At 49.4% G+C, this 18,145-nt stretch overlaps 1 protein-coding gene across 1 annotated transcript in view; it reads left to right on the top strand.

The window, feature by feature from the left end:
* Positions 1–18,145, top strand: part of MTHFSD (methenyltetrahydrofolate synthetase domain containing) — a 305,628-nt gene that overhangs the window by 227,900 nt on the left and 59,583 nt on the right. The window lies entirely within an intron of this gene.

The following is an 18,145-nucleotide window of genomic DNA, read 5'->3' as shown; positions in this document are numbered from 1 at the left end:
ACCCCAAGGCCTTGCCATCCAGGAAGAAACCAGTCTGATGGACAATCAGTTCCTTCCAAGCTTTGGAATCAAAAGACTTAGGCTCAAACCCCAGCCCTGCTGTGTGACCTTGGGCAAGTGACTTAACCTCTCTGGGCTCCCTTCTTCATCTGTGTAAAATAGGAATGATAAGGATCCCTCTAAGGTCTTTGTGAGGTACAAAGAGGCATTATGTGCACATGATAAATATTATTATTTTGATTTGTGCTGGCTTGAATGAAATAGGTGTTAAGGAATAGGTAGGATTGTGAGGTCAGGTTGGAAAATGGAGAAATAAAAAGAAAACGTATTTTCAACTTTTCAGAAAACATCTAAATGCTCCCGATGGAAATCTGTTTTTCAGCTGTGACAGCACCGCCCCCAGGCTTCCAGTCTCAGCAGAAAAGGGCTGCTTTCTAGAGCTGTGTGCCCTGAAAAGAGCGCCCAGGGATGTCAGAGCCCAGATGGGCCGAGGGCCTCCGGGAAGTCGGGCTGAATCCAGTCTGACCAGACCTGGGGTGCTTGCCTGGATGCTCAGGATTGTCTCGACATGGCCTGGCCGTGTCCGAGCGTGCGAGACCCCACTGTGGGGCCTGACAGCCCCGCTTGGCAGTGGGCTGGGCCGCACGTGGGCGCCAGGACTGGGAGGATGACGAAGTGCTGAAGTCTGCCCGAGACGGAGTAGTATCAGATTGTGTGGCTGCCAGCTCCACGCTCCACGCTCAGCGAGCGCATCCTTGGCGACCGACGGGGAGACAGGAGGGCAGGGCTGACGGTTGTCAGCTGGGGAGCTGGCCAGACGTGACCCGGGGGCTGAGCTAGCGTGGGGGGTAGAAAGCAGCACTGGACTGGGAGGAAGGCCCCTGATTCTGTCCGTGTCACTGACCAGGTGATGAGAGAATTGGCCGCGCAGTGAAGAGCGGAGGCCCTGATGTCACATGCGTGTGTGGGCGCTGCTGCACCCTGCCTCGGATGCATGGATGCAGGTAGATGATGGGCTAGACAGATGGATGAATAAACAGGCAATAGAGACAGAGATATATGTAGATGGTAGACAGATAGATGATAGATAGGTGACTGATAGATAGATGATAGGTAGATAGATGATAGATACATAGATAGGTGATTGATAGATAGGTGATAGATAGATAGATGATAGATAGATGACAGATAGGTGATTGTTAGATAGATGATAGATAGATGATAGATAGGTGACTGATAGATAGATAGATGATAGATAGATAGATGATTGATAGGTAGATAGATGATAGATACATAGGTAGGTGATTGATAGATAGGTGATAGACAGATAGATGATAGATATATAGATAGATGATAGATAGATAAATAGATGATAGATATATAGATGATAGATACATAGATAAATAGATAGATGATTGATAAATAGATGATAGAAAATAGATAGATGATAGATGTATAGATAGATGATAGATCGTAGATAGGTAGATAGATGATAGATGATAGGGATGGGTGGGTAGAAATGGATGACAGATAATATAGATAGATGTAGATATGGCAACTGGGAAATGTTGAGCAGTAACTGGATATCTTATTATTTTGAAGAATTATTGTTCATGTTTCAGGTGTGAAGATGGTCCTGTACAGAGAGTAGACCCATGGCCAGGCCTGGCCAGTCGAATTCCTTCATGAATTTTATGTATATATGCTGAGGAGAGAGCAGCCTCCACTTACCTCTGGGATCTCCAGGACCCAGCAAATAGCAGGAGAGAGAAGACTGAAGCCAGAGCGCCGTGCAGCGCAGGTTTGCTGTCCGCCAGACGCTCACTCCGGGCAGAGGGACAGATGAACGAGGCAGGGGTTTGTGCTCGACGAGACTGAAAATTCCGTTCCTCAGTCACACCAGCCCCATTTCAGTGCTCTAAGAGCCACACGTGTCAACCACCTGGGACAGTGAGGTTCTGGAACGTTCCGTTGTAGCAGACCGTTCTTCTGGACGGCGGGCGCTGTGTTAGGGAGTCTGAGAATAGGTGCAGCTCTTGTGAGGGCAGCGAGCTAAGAGTCCCTGGGCTCCCAGACCCCGCGTCCTGCGTGGCGAGGAGCGTTAGTCAGCTGCTCCCTCCTACTCCTTCACCACGAAGGCAGCTTTTGTTAACCCGCCCGCGAACATCTTACTGTTTATTGGCTTCCCGAGTTAGACTCACTATGTCCAGGGCGGCTCCAGGTCTGCATCTGGCATTTCCTCTTCAAGTTTCAGTGCATGTTCCAGTGTCTCTCCCCAAATTCCACCCCCAGCTGCCCCTTTCCTTGTGCCCGGCGTGCAAAGCAGGCCAACAATGCCACTGGTTCCCCTCTGGGGGCTGACAACCACAAACAGCCCGAGCCCCGCTCAATTTCAGCCCATCACTAACCCTCCAGACCCGTCCCCCAACCTGCCTGGACCAAGCCCTGACCCCCACGGTCTGCTTCTGTCCATGACTCCAACTCCCAAATGACCTAAATGTACCCGAACCATTTTGTCGTTTTAGTACAGAGGACACCAAGGATGGCCCTTTCTGCGGTGAGCCACTGTGATGCTTGAGCTGAAATGGCTCTTCTGAAGCCAAGGTGGGTCCACTCGGGAGGAAGGGAGATTTTCTGCTCAGCGTGGACTCAATGCCCACATCCTGGGCTTCACGTCACTCTCACATCATTTGAGATTTAAGGTAGTTTTTTCTCTTGGCTAAATGTTTATTGTGGAATTGATGGAAGCTGCCTGTCTGCAATGACTTCTAAGGCGTCTGGGCTCCAAATGGCTGTTGGTAAAAGATTTGTTGGGGACATGGAAGGTTTTGGACAATTCAGACTCTGTGGCTCAGTTTCTCCATTCGCCTGGCTGGCACAGGTCTGGAAGGAGTAATGTAAATGTCAGCTGGGAGCTGTTGATGAAATGGATCAAACAAAGCCTCTGGGAAGGTTTGCTGGGGTTGGGAAGCAGAATGACTTTCGGTGGCTGGATGCTGGGTGACGCAGGTGGGGCTGTAGAATCTGAGAGCGTGGTGCTGCGCAGCAGGTGGCCAGGGACCAGGAGCTCCAGCAGGTGGGCAGGGTCCCAGCCCAGCAGTAGGAGGACAGACGCCAGAGGCAGTGAGGTTTGGGTGCACCTTGCAGGGTCTTCTGTGATGCTGGATTCAGGGACAGGAGCCCAGAGCCTGGAAGGACTGAGAAAAGTCAAACAGAGCCCCAAGCCTGGGAAGGATAGAGCATCAGGCCAGGACGTGGGCTCATAGTAACAAGGCAGAAAGACACACGCTCAATCAGGAACCCTGGTGGACCCATGAACACGAGGAAGAAGCTAAGAGCCCAGTCGCTGGAACTTGTTTACCACAGAAAGATTCTGAAATGATTGTGGCTGCCAGCTGAAGCCCCACCAGGCTGTTTACAAACCCAGACCTATACACAGCCCTGTGGGGCCCACACCTCTCCCTCGTAACACTGGATGACGTTGGCTGTAGTCTCAGGCAGGAGCTGCCCTCATGGAGGCAGAATGCCTGCCTGAGTGCCAGGCTTGCATCCTATTTCCCTGAGCTGCCCCAGTCAGAGAAATTTTTTGGTTTCCCAGTATATATAAAAGTTATGTTTACACTACACCGTGGTTCATTAAGTGTGCAGTAGCATTATGTCTAAAACACAATGTACATACCTTAATTTTTTAAAAACTTGTTGCTAAAAAAGGCTAACCATGAACCTTCACCGAGTCATAGTAGTAACATCTACGGTCACTGATCACAAATCACCATAACAAATATAATAACAATGAAAACGTTTGAAATACTGTGAGAATTACCAAAATGTGACACAGAGACATGAAGTAAGCAAATGCTGTTGGAAAAATGGCGCCGATGGACTTGCCTGATTCAGGGTTGCCACAAACCAGCAATTTGTAAAAATCTGGAAGTGAGATAAAGCAAAGTGCAGTAAAACAAGGTGTGCCTGTACTGAGCGGGCAAAACAACAACTGTCGATCTTGTCCTGGGGCCGGGCCACCCTGCACTGTACTCCTCCAGTGTCTGACGTGGGCGAGGGGGGGACACTTGTTCACCTTCCTGTGATGTTAGGAGCACTCGCTGGACATGTTTTGGGGCAGTGGACATGGATTCCCGCCTCGTGTACCACAGGGCTGGAAGACAGGGAACTACGCTTCTCCACAGACGACAAGCTCTCACACAAGGTTTGGAAGGCAGAAGCCACCCGTGTTTCTCTGGCAGCCACAGAGGACGCATTTGGCAAATGCATGTTTTTGTAGCTGCCTCTGTGTTCCCCTGCTCGGGCCCACAAGGCAGCCCTGTCAGCAAGGCTTTCCTGCAGTTTTCTGACCTCTGGGCAACAGCACCAGCCCGTCAAGTCTTTGAATTCCACTCACAGTGACAAACCTGCAAGCTGGATACAACCTCTCCTGACATCCCTCCACCAGGCTCTCTGAAGGTTTGATTCCCTAATGCCCTACACCCAGTCCCTTCCCTTTGAAATACCTAGTATTGCTTCAGTTTTCCTAACTGGACCCTGACTGTGACAGTGAACTCTGGTGGAAAATTTTAAGAAGCTTGCATCTACCCAAACATCTCTTTTTCTGAGGAGAAAACAGTGGCCCATGGGGAAGACACTCTGTCAGGGTCACCAGTTTGCAGACTCGCTCCTTGAATCCTCACAGCCCAGAACCAGGGCCACCAGCCATGCGGCTACTTAGATGTAAAGGAGTTACAATTGAAGCAAATTTAAAATGCAGCTCCTCAATTGCCGTCTCCACATTATAAGTGCTTGGTGGCCACCATATGGGAGACCACGCACATGTATATTCTATTAGAGAACATTCCCGTCGCTGCAGAAAGTTCTTTTGGACAGTGCTGTTCTAGGCAATCGTCTGTAAATCTCTGCCCCTTTTGTAGAAGCACTAGAGGGGTGACTCCTTCCAAATCACTTGTGTTACAAATGGAAAAACTGAAACCCAGATTCAGATAGTGACTCAAGATTTCCCAGGAGCCGGACAAGGCCAAATCTTACTTCCCTCCACTAATTTGAGTCATCTGGTGGTTCAAATCAAAAATGTTTATTTTCATGTCAAATACGACACTAATCCAGGAAACAATTTTCAGTCATTAAAAACACCACACAAACAAACAAACAAAAAAACCATTAAGAATGGTAAAAGAAAAACAAGTAAGTAGTTATTCTTATAAATAACCCATTAGCATTGATTTTTCAATGGATTCAACCAATTGCCTTTTAAATAATATGGTGCTGGGTTTCTTTTGATTATTATTATTCCCAAATCAAACCATGTTTTGTATCTGATTCAGATTCAAAGATTCTAAGTAGGACTTTAATTCTTCTTTTTCCCTTTTTTTTTTTTTTTTTGGCCACACCGTGCAGCCTGTGGGATCTTAGTTCCCCACCAGGGACTGAACCCGTGCCCCCTGCATTGTGAGCGTGGAGCCTTAACCCTAAGTAGGACTTTAAATGGGATGTTGGCAACAATGTCTGTAAGAGCCGAGTGATGGAAACCAGGGTTCATTCTGTGAATCATGGCACACGTCTGTTTTCTACGAGTTGGTCACTGGGGGATAAATCCCTTCCTGATAAAAGGATTTAACTGGGTAATTTTTTCAAATCACTGTGGGAGCATGTTTTCTTGGAAGGAACCATGAGTGTTTTGTATGTAGGAGTAGTTTTTTCTTAGAAGACTTTTTCCTCTTTAAGCCTTTCTGGAACAGATGTCTAGGCTCTGACCACCTGGGAGTCCAGGGGATGCCCCACTGTCAGGCAGTGAAGAATACGATGGGACACGGCATCTGGGGTCCCTGAAATGGGAGTTTTGAAAAGAGCGACTAGAACCTTGAAGAAAAGCAATGTGCTTTTCCTCAACATAAGGTTTCCTCCCCCAAAACAGCGTCAGAGACTGTCGGAAGCTGGGCATCCTTCCAAAGGTTAGAGACGGGGCCAAAACATATCATTTTAGCCTTTTCGGATGGCCATTTCTGTCTCGGAAATGTTAAATACTGTCTCACCACGGTTGCCAAAGCCCATCCCTTGAGCACAGCCCGGCGGCGGGTAAGCTTCTGGGGACCAGGGCTGGGAGGCAGAGAGGAGCGCTCAACGTGCGTCAACTCCGAGCCGGCGGTGCAGCCTGCAGGGCTCGCTGGAGGCTCAGAGGTTCAGGAGAAGCGTGCTGGGTGGGAAAGGCCTGAGCAGCGGGCCTGTATTTGCCGGCTCACTGGTAAATGTATCTGCCGGCTCACTGGTAAATGTATCTGCGATCTCTTCCTGTCTTCAGTACTTACTACGTTCCTTGCATAGTGAATCCTGCCTCTCTTTCGAAGCATCAGATGTTTGCCCACTGAGGGAGCTGAAGCACTGCGGAAGTTCGTGGCAGATGGGCGCCTGACCGCGGGGTAGTTTTGAACTAAGCACGGCTCTTTCTCCAGCCTCTGGGGCAGCTTCCTGGCAGGGCCAGCGGCCACCTCTGCTGCAGGAGAGGCTGCCAGTGCCCTGCCCTCGCGCCCTCACCCTGCCTGAACATCCAACGGCTTCCCAGGGCAAGCTCCTGAGCCCCGCCTGAGGGCGCCCCTGGCCACAGCCCTCCTCTCCGAGCTCATATCAGGCCAACCCTTTCTATCCCTAAATGGTCACTCTGGCAACTCGTTTGAAATAGTGTTTGCTCACACCTCCTACCAACCCCGGGAGGCAAGCTATATGATTCCCACTTTCCAACAGGGGTGGAGGAAAGGCTTAAGGAGGTGACTTGGCCAGGGTCACATAACCGGAAAACGACAGAGCTGTGGCATCAACCCAGGTCTCCCGGCTCCAGATGCAGTGCTCTCCTGCTCCACCCAAAGCCCAGAGGGGAAGGACCCCTAGAACCTTGTGGGCCTTGTCACCATGACCCACAACATATGGCCGTGACTGAGTCAGGAGAGGGAACATTTATCTGTGCTGGTCCTACAGTCACATCAGCTGCCTTGTCCTCGGGCAGTGGCTGTACCATCTGAGTAGACACAACAAACTTTTAATAACTCTACACAACTCTAAACCAGAAGTATATTTTTACTCTTGTGAGTCAGCCATTTATTTGTCAATAATGGACAGTAAAGGAAAAGGCCCAGGGGCCATTTATAAACAGACCGTAGACCCTAGAGACCTCCCAGGGGAACCGAACTGGCTAGAAATGCACTGGTCCCTGCAAACTGTTCCACAGGAACAGACAAGTACTGGGAGCCGCCTGGGAAGTGGGTTGCGGGGGTGCCAGAGGCGGAGGAGATGTTCACAGGAGACCGCACAGTGACAGCACATGGGCCTTGGGCAGACCTGCATCCCAGCTCCACTTGGGACCCTTCGGGCAGAGTGATTAGCTCTGCTGGGCCTCAGCTTCATCATCTGCGAAGTGGGCAAGATGATGCCAGCCTTTCAGGGCTTCGTGGAGATTAGAGATCAGGTCCATAGCGGGCAGTGCTCGAATGTCACTCATGACGGTGAACAGGGTGCTGGCGGTGACTGTGATGGTGGTATGATGGGAGGGGGGATTTGATCAGTATTCATTCTCCAAAAAGGAACCGCATTACCTGAACACCTACTGCGTGCCAGGTGCTCACCACGTATTGGGAGAGGAAGACGTGTGTAAATGCAGCCCCTCTGCAAAGAGTTAAGAAGTAGAGGAACAAGAGTTCTGTCTCGCTGGGACACTGTCCGGAGGGACAGAGCTCAAAGGGCACACAGCCCATGACCAAGCAATTTCTTTTCCTGAGTATATCCCCAGTCGAATCTAGGATTGTGTTCTACAAGAAGGCATGTGCAGGAACACTCACAGTTACTCCCAACAGTCAAGAACTTCAAACAACCCAAGCTCCCACCAGCAGCAGGATGAAGAGGTCGTGGTTTCTTCATCTAGGGGAATATTACACAGCAGCGAAAATGGACCAACCACTGCCACACACAACCCCGTGAATGAGTCTGCATCATAGCACCGAGGGAAGGAAGGCGGACACAGGAGCACATGCTGTTTGAATCAACTTACACAACGGTCGAGAACAGATGAAACTAACTGATGGTTACAGAAGTCAAAAGGGCAGTTATCTCTAGGGCGAGGGGTATCGACTGGGAAAGGGCACAAGGGGACTTTCTGGGTGACAGAAATATTCCAAATCATAACCTGAGAAGTGATCAAAAGAGTGTCCACATGTCTAGAATTTTATGGATATTGTACATATATATATATATATTTTTTTTTTTAAGAGTAAGATATAATCATAGAAATATCAAGACTGGAAACTACCTAAGAGACCACCTTGTGATGCAAACTCAAAAGTCTACAAGGGCCAGGAAGATAATCAGAGTCACTGACATGGGCCAGGTGTAAGGCAACAGACACTAGGCTGCTGAGAGTGCTACCAAGGATAAGATCTGTGAGATACAGTGTGTTTTAAAATATGTTTCTTTGAACCAAAGAAAACGGCCAAGCTCTCATGCCCCCAGCCATCAGCTGCAAGTCTGAGGCCTCGGTATGCAATCCTTCACTCCCCAGTCGGGAGCGCAGGGGCCCAGAGACACCTCTGGCACAGCTGAGTGGTGGAAAGAGAGTGAGCCTCTTTCAAACACTGTGAAACAGGCAGCAGGCTGCGGTTCAGGGGCCCGGGCTGGGCAGTTAAAAGGTCCCATTTCCATCCGAAAGACCTAAGACTCCTGGAGTAGGTCGCTTAACCTTGCTCAGTGCCTCCATTTCTTTATCAAATGGATGGTTCTTGAGTATCACCTGCTTGGCTACAGAAACTCCATCTCACATCTTTGCCATTCCACCCGGGTGCCCCGCTCATTGAAGGTGCTCAGCAAACATTGCTTGGTCAAATTAATCAATCAGTCATTCTGGACCATATCAAAGGGACGTGCTGAGAAAAAGGGGTAAATATGAAAATACTCGGTAAGGTTATCAAAATGCAAGGTGCTAGCTGGAAGTCTATCACAGGAAGCCAGCTGTTAGCAACGATGATGCTGAGGACGCTTGGATTCAGATACCTAGTCTAGGACTACAACTTCTCCCTCTGAAGCAATTCAGCTTGGCCATCGCAAAGCAATTAGACCAGTCCCAAATCTGTTTGCAGACATCCTGTTTGTCCAATACATGCTTTTAAATGTAATTTTAACAGATGTATTTCATTAGGACTCTTTTGGTCGCAGGTGACAAAAACACAACACACTCTGGCTTAAGTAAATTGGCTTAAGAGTTTTTCGGTTCCTCTAATCAAATATCTGGGGCAGAGTGAGCCTCAGAGACTCAAAGGCTGTTCTCCCCTCCCACCCCTGACATTTTCTCTTTTTTATTCCAAGAAAAAAGAAACCACCAAACTGACATTCTCCTCCTTGATATAGTCGGATGGTGTGGGAGAGAACTGAAAAGGGGGAAACCTTCTCACTGGGTGACTTTCGGGTCAGCTCTGTCCACCCACCAAAGGTGGGAACCACATTTGCAGGCACCTCCAGGCTCCCATCTTTCTCAGAGAAAGAGCACGTGCTTCCCAGCTCCAGTGAGGAAAAACCCTGTGGTAGACTCTGATTGGCCCAACAGGAGTCACATGTCCGAAGCTGGGCCCAATCACTGTGGCCCAGGGGTGGAGTCTGATGCAGACGTAACTACTGGAGGAATCCTGGGCCGCCAGCCCCGATTATTTCTAGTCCCTCAGACAACGATTTGTGGGGGGTTTTTTTAGTCTCTACCCAACCACCTGCTTTTCCTCCTGTTATAGTTCCAGAAGGATGGTGAGTGAATGGGGGCATCAAGAAGAGAGGGTAAGGACTATTGAAGAAGGGGGAGAGGAGAAGAGAGAAGAAATGGTGTCTGGAGGGGTGCGAAATAGACGATTAAATTATGCGTAATGATTATTGTTTACAAGGCATCACTTTCCTCATCTCTTTGTTCCTCCACCAGAACCCTGGGAGGTGAGGCCGAGCTTCGGGGCAGGGATTACGTCCCACTCCACGGGGGAGACAGCCTGCAGGGAGGTGCAGTGGCTGCCTGCATTTACTGGTTAGATTACGAAGAAGGGGAGGAAAAGGACCCAGAGTTTCTCGCTGCCTCCCCCAGATCTCCCTCTTCCCCTGCACTGCTTGCCCAACATCAGCCAGCGCCGGGAGTGTGAGGCTTACCAAAGCACAGACCACTGTTCCACGATTTCATTAATGTTTTCCTTTAAGTCGACTCTCGCTTTTTACTTTCAAAGTAAACTTTGAAGTATGGCTGACGATGGACAATCCGTATCTCTTGATATGTAGATTGTAAACAAAAGCAGGTACAAGAAAAGCAAAGCAATGCTGTTCAGCCCTAGCTAGATATTGTTACCTGGCCACGGCTCCACCCCCAGGCCTTGATCTGCCTTACTTACATGAGAAGATTGGCAGGTGTTAGAGGGAAGAAAGACCACGGCCCCACCGACTGAGACTCTCCTTGATGCCATCAGATGGCGCGGAGGAGAATGGAAAGGGGGAAAGCTTTCTCACTGGGTGACTCATGACATGTTAACACTCAAAATCAAATATGGAAAAGCGTGTTTATTATGGTTGTGTGTTCATTTTCAGGATATCTCTGCTTTTTCCTGCCCCCTTATTCCTTCCGGGTCTTAGTACATAATGGAACAGGGTCCTGCCACTGCAGCATTTGATGTCTTGTAACTGTGGCACAAAATAAGTAAAACAAAAATGTACGTGTATGTGTGTGTGTGTGTGTGAGAGCGAGAGAGAGAGAGAGATGGGGGGGGGGGAGTAATACTCAGAGAATGGAGTTAAATATAGGACCAAAGGGAATATTTCAAGGTACAAAAAGGGAAATATTAAGCCTATCAAAATGTAAAATATTGTTCTACTAGAATTGACTCTATGAAGTTTTTCAAAAACATAAACCTTAAAAAATTGCATTTTTAGGGGAAGAGAAACTTGTTAAATACAAGAATGTAATCAGAAAAATCCAAAATGTGGGTAATGCCACATGATAAATGACCTATTTCTTCAACAAGTAAATTGCCAAAAGAAAAAAAGAAGGGAGAAACCAAAGGACTAAAAGCCACCAAATGCAATGTATGGCTTCTTTTAGATCGTGGTTCAAAGAACCCAATTTTTAAAACTTATGAGAAAATAGGGGGAAATTAATCAGGATTTTTATGACATTTAGGAATTTATTGCCAATTTGTGATCAAGGTATTGTGAACTTTTAAGGAGTCTTTCCTTATGTTCTAGAGATATGGACAGAAATAGAGAAGAATGAAATGATAGAAAATCCAGGATTCATCTCAAAGTCAAGGTTGATCCTGAGCTGATAAGGGCTGAAGCTTGGTGAGTAGTACATGAGGACATTCTCTACTCTTGTATATGTTTTAAAGGTTCCGTTATAAAAAGTTTAAAGTAAATCAGGCCTTGTAAACATTAAGTCCCTCCTAAGTTATAGTCTCCTAAAATGTGGGGAGCCCAGTCCTCAGCGTCTTCCAGGCTGCCCTTCTCTGGGCTGATAGAATCAAGGTGCTAAAGTAAAAGGACCCATCATTCTTGTCCGTCACCCAGCCAGTGGCATGACTCCTGGACACAGAGGCGGTGGGACCCTGGTCCTGGCTTTAGGGGAGGGGGTCCTGACCGGTCTTCAAAGGAGGCAGGTTTTGCCCATTTCACAGCCCACTGAGAATTCACAGTTCTCTAATTGTGAACCAAACATGAACCTTTTTTCAGCTAGGGAGCTCATTTATGCTTGGCAGACGGCAACATCTCATTTCAAAGCCAGGAAGGGAGGACTTTAAAAGATTTAAAACCCAACTCCAAAAGCTCCTTGGACATCAAATAGCTTTTTTGAAACAAGGTTTTGATGAGTTAAGAGCAAATGAATCAGAAACATATGGATTAAATTCCCCTTAAAATCCACATGGGTTTAAAAAATGAAGGGGAATGGAGTTTGGCAAATATCTTTTTCAGTTTTATCAAACCCCAAGCATTTTAAAAACAGTGTGAGATGGTTGGCAAATCCAAAATGCAGCTGAATTCATCCAGTGCTAACAGCGGATCTTGGGAAAGGATCTGCTGAACAAGTTGGGCACGCCACGCCAGGGTGGCTGTTAGCTTCTTCTCCATCCAACGAGGACAGGCCTCCCCTCCACACACCGGAAAGCTGTGAGCTGAAGCTCCGGCTAACGGTGCCATAAAGGGGTTCTGGTCTTTGTAGCCGCCGTTCTTCTTGATAACTGCCTTAAAGGAAATTAAAGGAAATTGCAAAAGGCAGCATTTCCATTCTGTTCAGGTCCCCACCCCGAATTAGAGACTCCCTCCAAACCCACCCTGTAGCCATCTGTGGGGAACCCAAATGGCGCTCAGCAAAAGAAAGTAATGTAGTCTCAGCTCTGTGTCTGAGATGGGGCCCCTCCCTCAGACTCTGGACAGAAACCGAGTACGTGTTCTTCAAGTCCCTCTAGAGGGAGGTCTGTGGTCAGGCATGCACTCAGGGGTCCCTCTGCACTCAAATGTGGACACTCAAAGCGGGTGACAACGGAGCAGCCCTCAGCCAGCCCTGGAGCCAACTCCTTTTTATTACAGGTGAGGAAACTGAGTGCTGAGGGCACAGGGCCCCCTGGGGTCACGTGTCGGGATACACAGCAGCAATGCAGGGGGGTGGGCGCCAAGCTTCCCGATTCCCAGGCCACACACAGGCCGCATCTCAGATCACGTGCTGCACAACCAGAAAACATTCTAGAGCACAACTAACCATGAGAATCCTTGTGGATGGAGTCCTGAGAGGGGTGCAAACGTGCATCAGTGGCCCCCACGTTCCTAGAATAAGCACCAGTTCTCGGCATGCATGTCAGTGCTATCTACGGGGTGGCACCTAATCCGTCATATTCACGGAGGACCTGCTAAAGAGGTGGATGGGAAGAGCGGTGAGAGAATGGACTCAGGGCCGGCCTGCATCCCACGTAGAGCCGTGCGATGCTGAGTGAGCTAACGAACCCCTCTGTGGCCCAGCTGGCTCGTCTGTAAAACGAGGATGCTCATAGCTCCCGTCTGAGCGTGCGGTTGGCGGGACTGCATGCATTTCTACACGAAGGCTGTCGGCGTTGGTCTGGCCCAGGGGACGCGTGCGGTCAACGTCCACTGTTGTGGTTGTTAACGCTGTGCCAGTCCCTGCAGATAAACGACCTCACCCCACTCCATCCTCACCACCGCCCTGATGTCATTACCCCATTTGAGGGATGAGAAATCTGAGGCTCCAAGAGGCTGAATAACTTGCTAACAAGGAGCAAAGCCAGATTTCCAGTCTAGATAGGCCTGGTTCCCGGGCCACCTGGAACCCAGAAGGCGCGTCTGCTCCAAGTCGCACGGGCTGGATGTTCAGCCTTAGCTCGGCCCCTCGGCCAGCTCTGAGCAGTGGACAAGCTGCGTGACCAGTCACCACGGGCCTGTCTGAATCCAAAGCTTCCCACTCCTGTTAGCCAAGGAGAGGCCGCCCCCGCCCTGACCTCAGCGCAGAGCCCAAGCCCGGCTCTGTGTCCTCCCAGCTGGGTAACCGTGAGCAAATTCGATTACTGAGCCTCGATCCCCTCATCTGTAAAATGGGCCTGTTGTTGGTATTTACATCACGAGGCTGGAAAAAATAAATGACAGAGGCCTCTGCTGCTCTCGCTTGGCAGAGTTCCCAGCACTTGCTAGCTGCCCGACAATAACGGAGGCTCCAGACTGTGTCGTCACCCACCCTCCAGCCTCCACCTCCAGAAGGACAAGATGTCTCCATAACAGAGTCCTTCAAAGGCAGTTTCCTTTCTACAGCCCAGCCTCATGCCTCCCAGAACCTGTCTGGTGTCAAGGCGCAGAAACACAACGAAATGCCAGGGCTCCAGTTGTCTGCGTGTCTCCACTGACATTTTGGGGTTGGCCTTTGTGGTCGTTTTGCTCGTGAACGTGCAGACGGCTGCATCTCATCACGCTTCAGGATCCAATACCAAACCAATCGCTACAATTCTAAGATGCCACCAAAGACGGGATCCTACAGATGGCCCAGTGTGATGGGTAATGGGCTCAACCTCCCTCAACCGTGGTTTTCCCATCTGCAAAATGGAGCCAGTAACACCTGCTTCGACGGGGCAGTACCAGGAACACAGTACGTGCTCAATAAATGGTCTTCCCACCATGGGAGACTCTATTCCAATCCCCAGTCCAGTTTCACGCCAAGAGCCAAGAAAACCGTAGATCAAACCATAACCCATAGGCGCAGGGATGTGTCCGTCCCCTGCGCTTTCTTAAGATGAAAAAAAGGCTTGCTTCGCTATGTCAGGATCACAGACCTCTTACGCTTTTAGAACCCAAAGAGGAGACTCGGGGCCTTTGAAGCCAACGTAAATACAACTGTTTAACAGCTTATTTTAACTATCCAATGGGAACCCAGTTGCTTAAATGGATTCACGTTGCCAGCAATCTCTTTTTGCGACATGGTATTTGTTAGAAATCAGGATTTTACTTAACAAAATGTCCTGCGGTCGCTCCGCTTTGTTTCTTAACAGGGCTGTCTTTATGTGAGTTTTCTTTGGCTTCCCAATAGAAGAGTAACAGATTCCTTTTGAAGTTTTTTATTGATGAATGAGCCGCTATAAATAACCCTTCGTGGCAGCCGCCCGATCTCAGAAGTTTACTCTGGAATAATAGTAGCAGAGGGAATGAAGGGCAGTTCACGGCAGCGTGTCATGAAATACTTTAATGGGCTTCATACTGTTTAACTTAATCTTTACAGATGTAAAAACAGAAATACAATTATTTTAACAACTATTATTACATATTGCTTTGCTAATGAAAACAGAGTCCTGGGAAGCACTGGGAGACGCCGAAGGGATCCTTATGAGCCTCATGAAGCTGTGCTGGGTGCTGGCGCGGGTATCCCCGCGATCTGGGGACAGAGGGAGAGTCAGTGATGGAGATTCTCCCTCCCCCCAAAGTCTCTTTCTGCCTTCCAGCTTTGCCACACGCACCCACGCACACGTACCCACACACACGTACCCACGCACACGCACCCACGCACCCACGCACACGCAACTACACACACGCACGTCCTAATCGTGCGGTCGTACCGAGTGCAGCTTCTTGGAGCTGATCTCAGGCTCGGCTCTGCGGTATGAATTATGGGGCCCGTGGAGAATTTCGGTCGCTGGGAACGACAACCGCTTGCTCCTAATGGAGCTCGAAGGGCTCTTCCTGTTTCTCACAGCCCCCAGCTGCCACTCCACCTCCTTGCGCCTAGCCCTCCCCGCCCCCACCCACACAACGCCAGCTTCCAGGGAGCGTCCTCTCGCCAGAGGGGAATGGGATACGACTCACTCGCCAACCCATAAATCCAGAGGTCACGCCTGCAGCTTGAGCCTTCTCCCTGCCCCTCTGGGAAGTCGCGGAGATTAAGTATGGAACCCCTGGGTCTGGTGCACAGTGCTGTAAAGACCGCCCTCCTCTTTGATTCTTCGGGGAGGTCTTTGCCTACAGAGGCGCGTCCAGAGTCGAGACAGGCATTTTTCTCATGAGCTGCAGCCTAAGCCTCCCTGCCCTCCAGACTGGGAGCCGGGCGCCCCCCGGGACCCTCCACTATGTAACTCTGTGCCCTGGGGAATTCACTTCCCCTCCCTGCTCCTCGGTGGGGTCCTCGCCAGAAAACCAGGAGATTGCCTGAATTCTGAACCTTTGGGAAATGACAGGATTGGGCCGAGAGAAGTCAAAAACATTTATTTTGAAAGCTCAGCTGGAGACTGTGGGTTGTATCCGTGGTGAGCAACAGACTTGCCCGCTAGTCAGTGGGCCCTCTGGACTCTCGCAGCCTCCACCCCATAGTTGGGGTGGGGAGTGGGCAGACCCTTGAGAGCAAAATAGAGGGCAGCTCACTCCCAGGGGGGAAAAGCCGGGCTGGGACCCTGGATGCCTGCCTAGCTCTACGCATGTTTACCCGTCTGATAAGCCCCACCACCCGCCCGTCCTGGGCTGAGTGAGTAATGGAGTAGAGAACAGTCTGTTTGGAAAGAAGCATCAGGAGTCGGACAAATGCCTTCACATGATTGTCCTACAGATATTCACTGTTATGCACCAAGCACTGGGTTACAGCAAGCTGAGGGACGCCCGCTCTGACAGGAGGGTCAGGTGTGGAAAAAGTGCAATCCCGTTAACAGACATTTTTTTGGACGCCTTCTAAGTGGCAGGCACTAGGCTGGACAGATAGGAAAAAAGGGGCAGAACAGAAAGTGACGTAACCTTTGCCCTCATGGAGCACATCGCATCGTGGGGAGGGACGGATGCGAAACTCATCATTGGGCAAATAATGACCTAACTGCAGTTGGGATAAGTAATCTAAAGAGCTGCAGAGTTCTATAAAAGTGAAAGGGCAACCAAAGAGAATCTGAAGCTGTGCCGTCCAGCGGGGCTGCGGCTAAGTACGTACGCATCACTCTTGAGTTCAAGAAATGCGGCTCATCTCAATTAAGATGTGCCATTAGCGCAGGATACACACCGGATTTCCAAGACTTGGTGCCAGAAAGATGTAAAGCATGTCGATAATTTTTTATATTAAGTTCACACTGAAATGATAATGTCTTGGATAGGTGGGGTTAAAAAAAATAGATTCCCTAAAATGAACTTTACCTGTTTCCTTTCCATTTTTCTTTTTTAAGGTGGCTACTAAAATTGTTAAGTTACTCTTTTTTGGCTCACTGGTCTAGAAGAGCCAAATATACATCCCTGGTCAAGAAGCATTCTATGGCCCTTTAGCTTGAAAATCCCAGAGAGATGGGAAGAAGTTGGAAATGTGTCTTTGCCACTAGCTCTGTTCTTTGGGTGTGGAGATCTCACAAAGGGAATATACGGGGTTTCTCAAACCTCAGGGCTATAGAGTCGGATAATTCTCCATTGTGAGGGGCAGTTCTGTGCTTTGTAGGCTGTCCAACAGCATCCCTCAACACCCTAGATGCCGTTAGCACCCCTCCCCTGGTTATGACAACCCAGACTGTCTCCAGACATTGCCAACTGCCCCAGGGGGTAAGATTGCCCCCAGTCGAGAACCAGCCTACTAGACCAATGCTGGACCAGATGAGGTCAATGGTTATTCCGCGTTAGAATCACCAGGTGGTCATGCAACCCACCCAGGCCAAATGCCCTAGCATCTCTGGGAGTGGAGTCTGGGAAGCACATTTTGTTAAGCTCCCTGGATGGTTCTGATGTGCAGACCTGACTGAGAACCTCATACAGGATGCTGTTGGATAGGCGGTGTGTTCCCTGCCTGTGTCCTTCACTTTAAGAGGTGAGGGGGTGTTTGCCCTGTAGGCCCACTGCTTTCACACCCGGTCAGGTGATACTGAAGAGCAGCTACGAGCTTTAAAGACAGGTGTGCTTGGGTCTGATACTTTGCCAAGGATTAGCTTTGCGACCCGGGGAGCGCACTAGTAAAATGCCACTGGTGAACTGGACACGGTAATCCCCAGCTCCCAGGTTCATTTCAAAATGAAAGAGATTGTGCACATAAAGGCCTCAGGACAGAGCTCGACAGCTGCTTCAGAGCCGGAGAGGCTGAATCCAAACCCAGCCCTGCCATGTATGGGTTACGAGACCTTGGGAAGTGACTGAGCTCTCTAAACCTGCGGCCTCACCTGTTAAGGAGGGAAAACTACCGTCCCTAACTCACAGGGCCTGGGGAAAAGTGAGTGAGCGATAATACATGCCAAGTACTATCCTCAGACCAGTCCCCACATGCCAAGTATTATCCTCAGACCAGTCCCCACATGCCAAGTACTATCCTCAGACCAGTCCCCACATGCCAAGTATTATCCTCAGACCAGTCCCCACATGCCAAGTATTATCCTCAGACCAGTCCCCACATGCCAAGTATTATCCTCAGACCAGTCCCCACATGCCAAGTACTATCCTCAGACCAGTCCCCACATGCCAAGTATTATCCTCAGACCAGTCCCCACATGCCAAGTACTATCCTCAGACCAGTCCCCACATGCCAAGTATTATCCTCAGACCAGTCCCCAGCAGAGACCGAGCACTCAGCAAATACCAAGATGATGATTAGCCCCTCGTAGGTCTTATCACTTTTTGGGTAGCTGAAGTTTTTACTGCAAACTCTTGTTCA

This window comes from Balaenoptera physalus (assembly GCF_965194825.1).
Source record: "Balaenoptera physalus genome assembly, chromosome: 19".
NCBI classification, from domain to species: domain Eukaryota; kingdom Metazoa; phylum Chordata; class Mammalia; order Artiodactyla; family Balaenopteridae; genus Balaenoptera; species Balaenoptera physalus.
This window is presented reverse-complemented; position numbering and strand designations above follow the sequence as displayed.